The sequence below is a fragment of the Anas acuta genome, chromosome 9 (assembly GCF_963932015.1).
Source record: "Anas acuta chromosome 9, bAnaAcu1.1, whole genome shotgun sequence".
NCBI classification, from domain to species: Eukaryota; Metazoa; Chordata; class Aves; order Anseriformes; family Anatidae; genus Anas; species Anas acuta.
Window position 1 is genome coordinate 9,883,412 of NC_088987.1, and position 8,039 is coordinate 9,891,450.

Below are 8,039 nucleotides of genomic sequence, written 5' to 3' on the forward strand. Positions count from 1 at the left end.
GCGTGCACGGCTCGGCATCCATCAGCACCTGGCCCTGCACCCAGGTGCCACCACCCTCGTGGGACTTGGTGGCAGCCGCTCGGTGCCGGCCGCCAGCGCCCCATCACCTGTCCAGGTGACACGCGCAGCTGGATGCAGGCTGAGAATCAAGGCAGTAAATCTGATAAGCTATCAGGCAGCAGCACGATTAGGCGGATCATTAAGGACAAGGGGCGAGCTCCTGAGCTGCTTTGCCACCGGTGTAAATACCGAGTGAGTGACCCGGCTGCTCCCGGCACCAGGCAGAGCATTAAATGCACCACAGGTCCCTTTTTTTTATTTTTTTTAGGTTAAAAACCAACCCCAGCATCTCAACGCTGATCCCCATGATTAGAAGTGGAGAAGGAAACACAGAGAGGGTTTGGCACGGATCAGGTCAGCAGGGAAAGGGATGCATCGAGCAAGCCACAGGCAGGGAAGGATTCAGCACAGGCACCCGGTGGGCTCCGGGGATGCTCCCCGCACGCCTGGCCAGGACCCCCTCAGCTCCGAGCCCTGGAGGAGCGAGGAGAGGTTAGTGGGAAGGTCAGGAGCCAAGCAAGAAGGCTGGGCTGAAGCAGACAGAGCCCCAACGCCTCCCACAGCCCCCCCACCAAGAATTAAGCTCCCCCCAGGGACAGGGAGGCATTGACACCCACCTGAAGGCACTGCAATAAATATTCTGCATTATTTTCCCCCTCCCCAGCTCTTAAAACCCGCTGCCTTTCGTGCCCTGGAAGCAGCACGGCGACATCACAGCCCCAACTCCATTCCCCAACACCTCACGCCCCTCTATCCTCTCTCCAACTCTTCCCAGCCCAACTCAAAACCAAAGAAACGAAGGACAGAAAGGAGAAGTAAAAGAAGAAATTAAAAAAAAAAGGAACACAAATGAAAACTAAAAACAAAAAGCAGCAGTTGGGAGGCAGCCTTGTTAGGACAACTCAGCAAAATAAAATTCCGGTTTATTGTTGGACAACATTGTTTCACACATACATCAAACAGGCCAAAAAAAGAAAAAAAAATAAAAATAAACAGCAACTTCATAGACAGAAAAAAAAAAGAAAAACCTTTTTTATCTTTGGCCTTGCCACCTCATACAAACCACGATCTATGGTACAGCTAAAGTACATACACAAAAAAAGTTACTGGAATGCTCAGAATAAGATTGTAATTTTTTTTTTTTGCATTTTTGTCTTTTTTTTTTTTTTTTTTTACAAGGTTTTGTTTTATTCTCCTTTGAGATAATGGTTTGGGCCTGGTCACACCACAAGTAAAGTCAGAGATAGGTAACAAGAGATATACACTTCAAAGCCCCCCTTTTGGTCAATCCGAGATCACTTAAAAATGGCGGACCTCCTAACAATATGTACAAAAATATAAAATGTAAATAAAAAATACAAACAAATTCTCCTTTAAAGTACTTTTAAGAAAGAAAGCAGGGCCTTGAAGTTTTGGTGCTTGGGGTAAGGGGGTTCTGTGGGGGGGGGGGGGGTCGGAGGGGAAGGGAAGGGAAAAAGAGAAGGGGGGGTTTTTTCTCTCCCCGCTAACGGGCGAATCGTTTCGTATGCTCGGTGAGTGGCAGCGCCGCGCCGGGGGGGGCCGGGGACAGGGGGTTCACTCTACTTGGTGAGGATGACCACGGCGGATAGGGGAGGAAGGGCTGTGTGTGTGTGTAGGGGGGGTGGTTGCGATGGGGGGGGGTTGGGGAGGAAGGAGGGAGGGAGGGAGGGGGGGGGGTCCCAAGGGTGAAGAGGACGCGCTGGCCTTTTTTGTTGGTTTGTTTTCCTCCTTATTTAAAAAAAAAAATAATAATAATTTGCTGCCTAGTCATCTTCGTCAGTTTTCTGCTTCTTGGGATCGACGTCGTCGTCCTGAGGGGAAAGGTAAAGCCGTTAGGGGAGGGGACAACAGAATAAAGGGGCAGAAATAAAGGAGATTTTGGGTCCCTCTGCTCTTGTTCTGCCTTCTCCCTGCAGCAGAAATGTTCCTCACGGCATGAAGCCTCTGGCAGTTGGTTTTGGGGCTGGAGCACCCCTGCCCCATCCCACCACAGCACTGGGTTCCCAAACCAGCACATGAAGAACTGGGCCGAATCCCCCAGGGGCACACACAGCAGGAACCACACGGGCAGGATCCGGGCCCCAAAGCCCAGCCTGGTGCCACCGACCCCACTGATTCCACCCCAAAACCCTCTCGGGACACGAGGGGTGCTCTGCCTACCTCGTCGTCCTCAGCTGCCCGTTTGCCTGTGGCTCCCTCAGCTTCGTCGTCTTCGTCGCCGTCCTCCTCCTCACCTGCACATGGGAGAGAGGGGGAGGAACGTGAGCCCCCCTGGTGCTTACAGCACCCCATATCCTCACAGCTGCCTTCCCGGGGCAGGGGGGGTTGTTTTAGGGCAACCCCCAGCCGATCTGACCCACGGGCAGTGGGGGAAATTGGGATTTGCTGCAGGGGGCCAGGCTCACACCACAGGCAACGGGAACATTAAAAAAATAAAAAAATAAAAAAAAATCCACACCTTCCCCGAGCGCTGAGATCACAGCACATAAAAAAAAATAAAAGAGGAAACCTCTTTCTAGTGGCTGCTCCGCCTAACCGCTCCAGATTACTTCTGCTTCCCTTTGCAGCTATTAGTCCATCTTTAATGAGTTAAGAGAGCCAGAACGTATTAGTTCTGAGTCAGAACACTTTCTAATTATCAGAACGGCAAACAAACGCTACCCAACTTATCTCGCGGCTCCGGAGGAGGATGAGCCGAGAGCTCTGGGCTTTGACCCACTTTGAGCTCAAGTAGGCCAGTGGATCAGAACGAGGAGAAGAATTTAGCGTATTCGGCCAGTTTGGGGGAGTTATCGGGGGGTTAGGGGCAAAACCAGAGGAAGAAAAAACCACCGCAGAGCCTTGCGTAACGTGAGACCCTGCTAAAACGGAGCGTTAAGGCCGGTAAAGCTGGCTTTACACCGCCACACGAGCCACACACAGACAGGCAGAGGGGGATTAAGGTCAGCCCATCCTCCTTTCCCCTCTCCTGGCATATGCTGGGCCACGCCGTGCCCCACGCTGCGGGAAGGGCCCGGATTAGCTCCGCCGGGCAGCACACACCCCATGGCCGGCCAGCACATCAGGTGACAGCACCAAGCTGCTTGGGAGCATTTTTAGTTCTTTGAGCTGCTTTAAGCAAAGCAAATTACGAGATGGGATGGGGAGAAGGGTGAGGAAAGAGAAAATACCCTCGAGCTCCCCTCTGCTGGCTGGCTGGGGGATGGAGTTTGCCCGCAAGTGGTAGGGAAAAAGCTGATGCAAGCGGTGCTCGCTGCCCGTGGGACTGCAGTTTTGGGGTTTGGATCACCCGGGGGCAGCAGGGACAGGTCCTGCACGGGATCCCAGCACCGCCAGGGGAAGGTGCCAAGCCCTGCCTGTGCTTCTGCCAGCTGGGAAGAGCGGGGCTGGCACTGTGGGACCGCAGCTCCCCGGGCTCCTCGCAGCAGTATCCAGGCAACACTTCCACCCCGCACACATGCGCGTGCGGCACACGCATCCCCCTGCCTGGGGAGGGGAGGATTGCCCTTCTCCCAGCCAGAAGGGGAGCTGCAGGTAAAATGGGATTGGGACTGCACCGATCTGACCTCATGGGTAAAGATCCCAGGGATGAACAGAGCCACCGTGCCCAGCTCCTCTAGGAAATCTGTCCCCAAAGGGCAGCAAGAAGCCAGGAGCACAGCACCACCCTGATGGAGGCAGGTTTCCCCGTGTGTATTCTGCCCAAGCAGGTGCTGGTCTGATGTTAATTTGATTTCCAACCTCATCTGCCCTGGTCCTCTCCCGCAAAACTACCCACCAGGTTAGTAGGTCAGCACTGAACCGAAAATTCACAGGGGATTAACCCAGTAACAGCTCATCACGGGCCTCAAGTTCATTCCAGTGTAACAAGAACAGTTTCCTTCCAGCCTTAACGCCGGATAAAAATAAACAACGTCGCTCATCCAAGCAGATCTTAGGGAGGAGGAGGGAAAAAATAAGTGGGGAGTGCGAGAAGTGATTCGGGAAGTCACTGCTGGATTGCTGGCCGCGGCCACTAAAACCCCAAATTGGGGGAGGGCAGGGAAACCCAGGACACTGGATGAGGAAGGGTCAAAGCCCCAGGCACACCAGGCTGGCTGCATCCCGTCCCACTCGTGTCCGTGGCAGCCGTGGGGATGGCAGGAGTCAAGGGCAGGTTTTTCCCTACTCGCACGGCACAGCTAAGGCGCTTACTCAGCGCGGCGGCACGGGGCCGTCTGGCTGGAGGAGGGAGGAAGGAATCTGCCCTCAACCTGCTGGAAGGGATTCAAGGCTGACTTCACTCCCCGGCGCTGCACCAGGCTGCCCGGAGCCACCCCGGGGAGGAGATGGTGCCTGCAGCCCCCGCTGCTCCCCCCAACCGGGGGTCTGGTGGTCAGGATGCAGCCGTGGGATGGGGGCAGGGGGAAGAAGGAAAGTTACCATCACCCTCTTCCTCCTCGTCCTCTTCCTCGCCACCTTCCTCTTCCTCTTCGTCTACTTCGTTGTCGGCCTCCTGCTCCCCGTTTTCCTCGTTCTCCTTGGCAAGACAAAACATCACTTAAAAAAAAATATGCACTGGGGAAGGGAGAAAGGGGGGAAGAGATGTTGAGCAGCAGCGCACGTCCCCACCTTTCCTTCCTAAAGCACCAGCCCGCTGGAGCCCCAGGCGTGCGTCTTGCTTCCTGCCTGCCTCCACACAACGCAGGCAGCCCAGGCATGAAGGATCAGGTCTATAGTAACTCGGGGCTGCAGCTCGGAGGCCAAGACAAAGCCTGCAGAGGCTCTTGTGACACATTAACATGCAGCCGAGTGAATTCCCCCCCAAGCACGTTAAAATTAGAAACCCAACCGGTTTGCTTGTACCCAGCACATTTCCCCATTCAACTGGTTGTAAGGCTGAATACACTTCTTTTTTTTGCCCCCAATTTCTCTGGTGCCTAGAAGGAAAGCTGCACGGGATACAACCCAGCAAGGCTTTTGGGGAAAGGACCAAGACTTCCAAGCCCAGACCTCGTTTTCTGCACACCCAGCAGCTGATAGATGCTCAGAGGAGCTTCTGCTCAGCCTAAAACCCCTCGATGGCTCCACACAGCACAGTGGTGCCATTTCTAGGGGATCCCTCTTCAAGCAGGGCTGGGGACAAGCTCGCAGCAAAAGCAAGAAGGGGAAGGAAAAATAAAGAAGCCGTTGGAGCGAGGGCTGCCTCCCCCTGCAGACCCAGCCATACTCACAGCATTGCCGTTGGCCGGTGCATCTCTGCCATTTTCTGTTTCTTCAACAACTTCCTTCTTCTCTTTTAGATCCTGGAAGGAGCAGAAAAGCAGAAGAGTCACCCAGATTCCAGCCGATTGGGTCAGGCAAGGTGCAGATCAGGTGAGAAAAAAAATAAAACACCGTCCGAGAGCGCGCGGGAGCTCGCTCCCCTCCTCGCACCGACTCGCCCTGGGATTTATTTGGTTGCCACATTCGGGCTCCTCCTGGGGAAAGGAGGGAGCGTGTTGCCAGAGCGCGGCTCTCTAAAGAAGAGGCTGCTCTGTTTCACCTCCGAGCACACGGAGCTGGCTGCCTGCATACGCCGAGCAGCAGCAGCAGCGCTGGCTGAGTGCCCATCTTAGCACAGTCCACGCAAGCTCCTGCAATGCCACGGCGAGCCGTCAGCCCCGGCCAACGCACGGGCTCCGCTGCCCTGGGGGCTCGCAGGCGTCCACGGCTGCTCTCAGTGCTTTCACAGCAGGAACAAATCCCAGGGACTCATTAGCAGAGGCTGCGGTCTCTGCCCTGCCCGGGGAAAAAATCCTCCGGCGCGCATTACACGCCTGGTCTTCCTCGTAGCGGCAGAGAGGAGACTCCGGGATCCATCTCCCAGCGTAACAGGATGGGGTGGGGGAAGCAGCCTATTTTTATAGCTGCTCCGGAGCCGTGCCCGGCTACTTTTGGTTCAAGCCTCCACCACGAGCAGAGCGAGAGAGCTTGTGTGTGTGTGTGTGTTTTTTTTCCTTTGCTATTGATCACTGTCAAAATGTCATGCCAAGTCGCTCGGCAAACAGGCTGAGAGGATCCAACTTTATGTTCCCGCATAAAGAACACTCGGATTTAACACTGGCATCTCCGCTCGCATCCTCCTCCCCTTCTGTTCCTCCATCAGCTGGAGCGAGATCCTTCAGCACAAGCACCACCCCAGCCAAGGAAAGCAGAGAGGCCCTTCCCCAGGGCCAGAACAGCCACACGGCCGGCTTCGGCAGCGACCACGAGGTGTTGCGAGTTGCTGGCAGCTCCCTGCTTCGCTGCAGCAAGCGGCCTCGCCCCCTCTCCTGCCTGCCCTTTGCGGCTGCCTCGCTCGCTGCGGGCACTTTCACTCCTGCTGAGCCGCTGTCACTTCCTCGTGGGAACACACCACCCGGTACGGGCTGTGAACGCGACCGCTGCTCTGTTTGGGGAGGGCTCAAACCGCCGAGGGTGAGTGCCGCAGGGGTTTTAGACCACCGGGTTGTTTGTCCCTGGGCACGGGGACAGAGCGGAGGTGCCCGGGCTGCCCTGCCCCAGCGCCGCGTGCCAGCACCGGGCGCTGCTTCTGAAGCCAGCTCCGGGGTTACCACACCTGTTGATCAAACCTCACCCCATCAAATCAGCATCCTACAAGGCTGGGGCACAACACAAACAGGCTCCTTCTGTTTCCACTGCACATGCCAATCCCCAGCCAGCTCCTCTCCACGCCGCCCAGCTCCATCAGTTCTCACCCTGCCACCGACCTCTGCTCCCCCAACACCCAGGGGAGATCGCAGCCACTTCGCCTCTCCCTCCCCACCACGCCGCCGCCTTCTGCGGCTGTTACCTCGCGTCAGGCACTCCAGCACGAGCGCGACCAAACATTTCCAAAGTTAAACGCTGAGCGCAGGGAGCAGTCAGAGTTTCCACGTCTCGCTGCGACCGATGAATCTCTCGGAAAGGAGCCGTTTACCAACAGCGAGCGCTGCTGGTTGGGGAACACCTCATTCCTGGGCACTCCAGCTGGACGCAGCTCCAGCCCTGACCTTTTCGGGGCTGGGGAGGACGCTCCCAGCTTAATGCCCGCCGGGACGCCCCGGCACGAAGCCCACACGAACAACAGCACCGCAGGGAGCCCCGCGATGCCTCCCTCCCCCCGGATAAGGAGGGAGGGGGAAAGAAAAAAACAAACACGCATGAAACAAACACGCACGTGCCCAGCACCCTCCGCACAACCAGAACCCGCTCACCGGGACTTCTCCAGCTAATTACCGGCGCCTCTAATTACGGGGCGCGCCCAGCCCTGTTTATCCCCTGCGCCGCGGGCCCCGATTTCCCGCCAGCAGGGGGCCCCGCGCGCCGCCACGCGCCCTCCCGCCTTTCAAAAGCGCGCGCCACTCTCCGCGCCCTCTCATTGGCCGGCCGCCAGCGCGCCGGGCCCGGCTGCACCCCCCTATCCCTTACCCCCCTCCCCCAAGGCACGCCGGGAGTTGTAGTTCTCCCCCGGCGGACTCCGGCTCCCAGGGGGCACCGCGCGGCGCTCGGGGCCGCACGTGGTGGGCGCCCCCGCGGCACGGCGGCGGCGGCAGCGGCCGGGGGCGGCGCTCGGCGCGGAGCCGCCGCCCGGGCAGGGCGGGGACCCCCCCCCCCTCCTCCCTTCCTCCTCCTCCCCTTCCCCAAAGCCCTCCCCTCTCTTTTCCCTTCCCCTCCCCGCCTCCCGGGACGGAGCCGTCGGAGCTGTGCTCCCCGGTGCCCCGCCGCCAGCCCCGGTTAACCGGTTTGGGTCACCTTGCTGCGGGGATATGGGTTTTTTTTTTAATTAAAATTTTTAAACCCCCACCACGGGAAAGGGCAGGGGAAGGTGAACGGGGAGCTCGGCCCCCGCTGCTGCCCCTTCCCCTCCGCCCCCGGCTGGGCGCCCCCTCGGTGCGAGCGGCACCGGCCCCGCAGCGGGGGCGGCGGGCGGAGCGGGAAACAGAAGTGAAATCGAA

At 57.8% G+C, this 8,039-nt stretch overlaps 1 long non-coding RNA gene across 3 annotated transcripts; it reads right to left on the reverse strand.

The window, feature by feature from the left end:
• Positions 1–949: 949 nt before the first annotated feature.
• On the reverse strand, positions 950–5,453 carry LOC137860959 (uncharacterized). Of its 3 annotated transcripts, none has more exons than XR_011099281.1 (4): positions 5,295–5,453; positions 4,510–4,597; positions 2,242–2,315; positions 950–1,892 (listed from the first exon to the last, which is right to left on the reverse strand). It is a non-coding gene; the product is annotated as an uncharacterized lncRNA (long non-coding RNA). The 3 variants fall into 3 exon arrangements; XR_011099279.1 differs by having other exon boundaries at positions 4,504–4,597; XR_011099280.1 differs by having other exon boundaries at positions 4,504–4,600; positions 5,295–5,448.
• Positions 5,454–8,039: the final 2,586 nt, after the last annotated feature.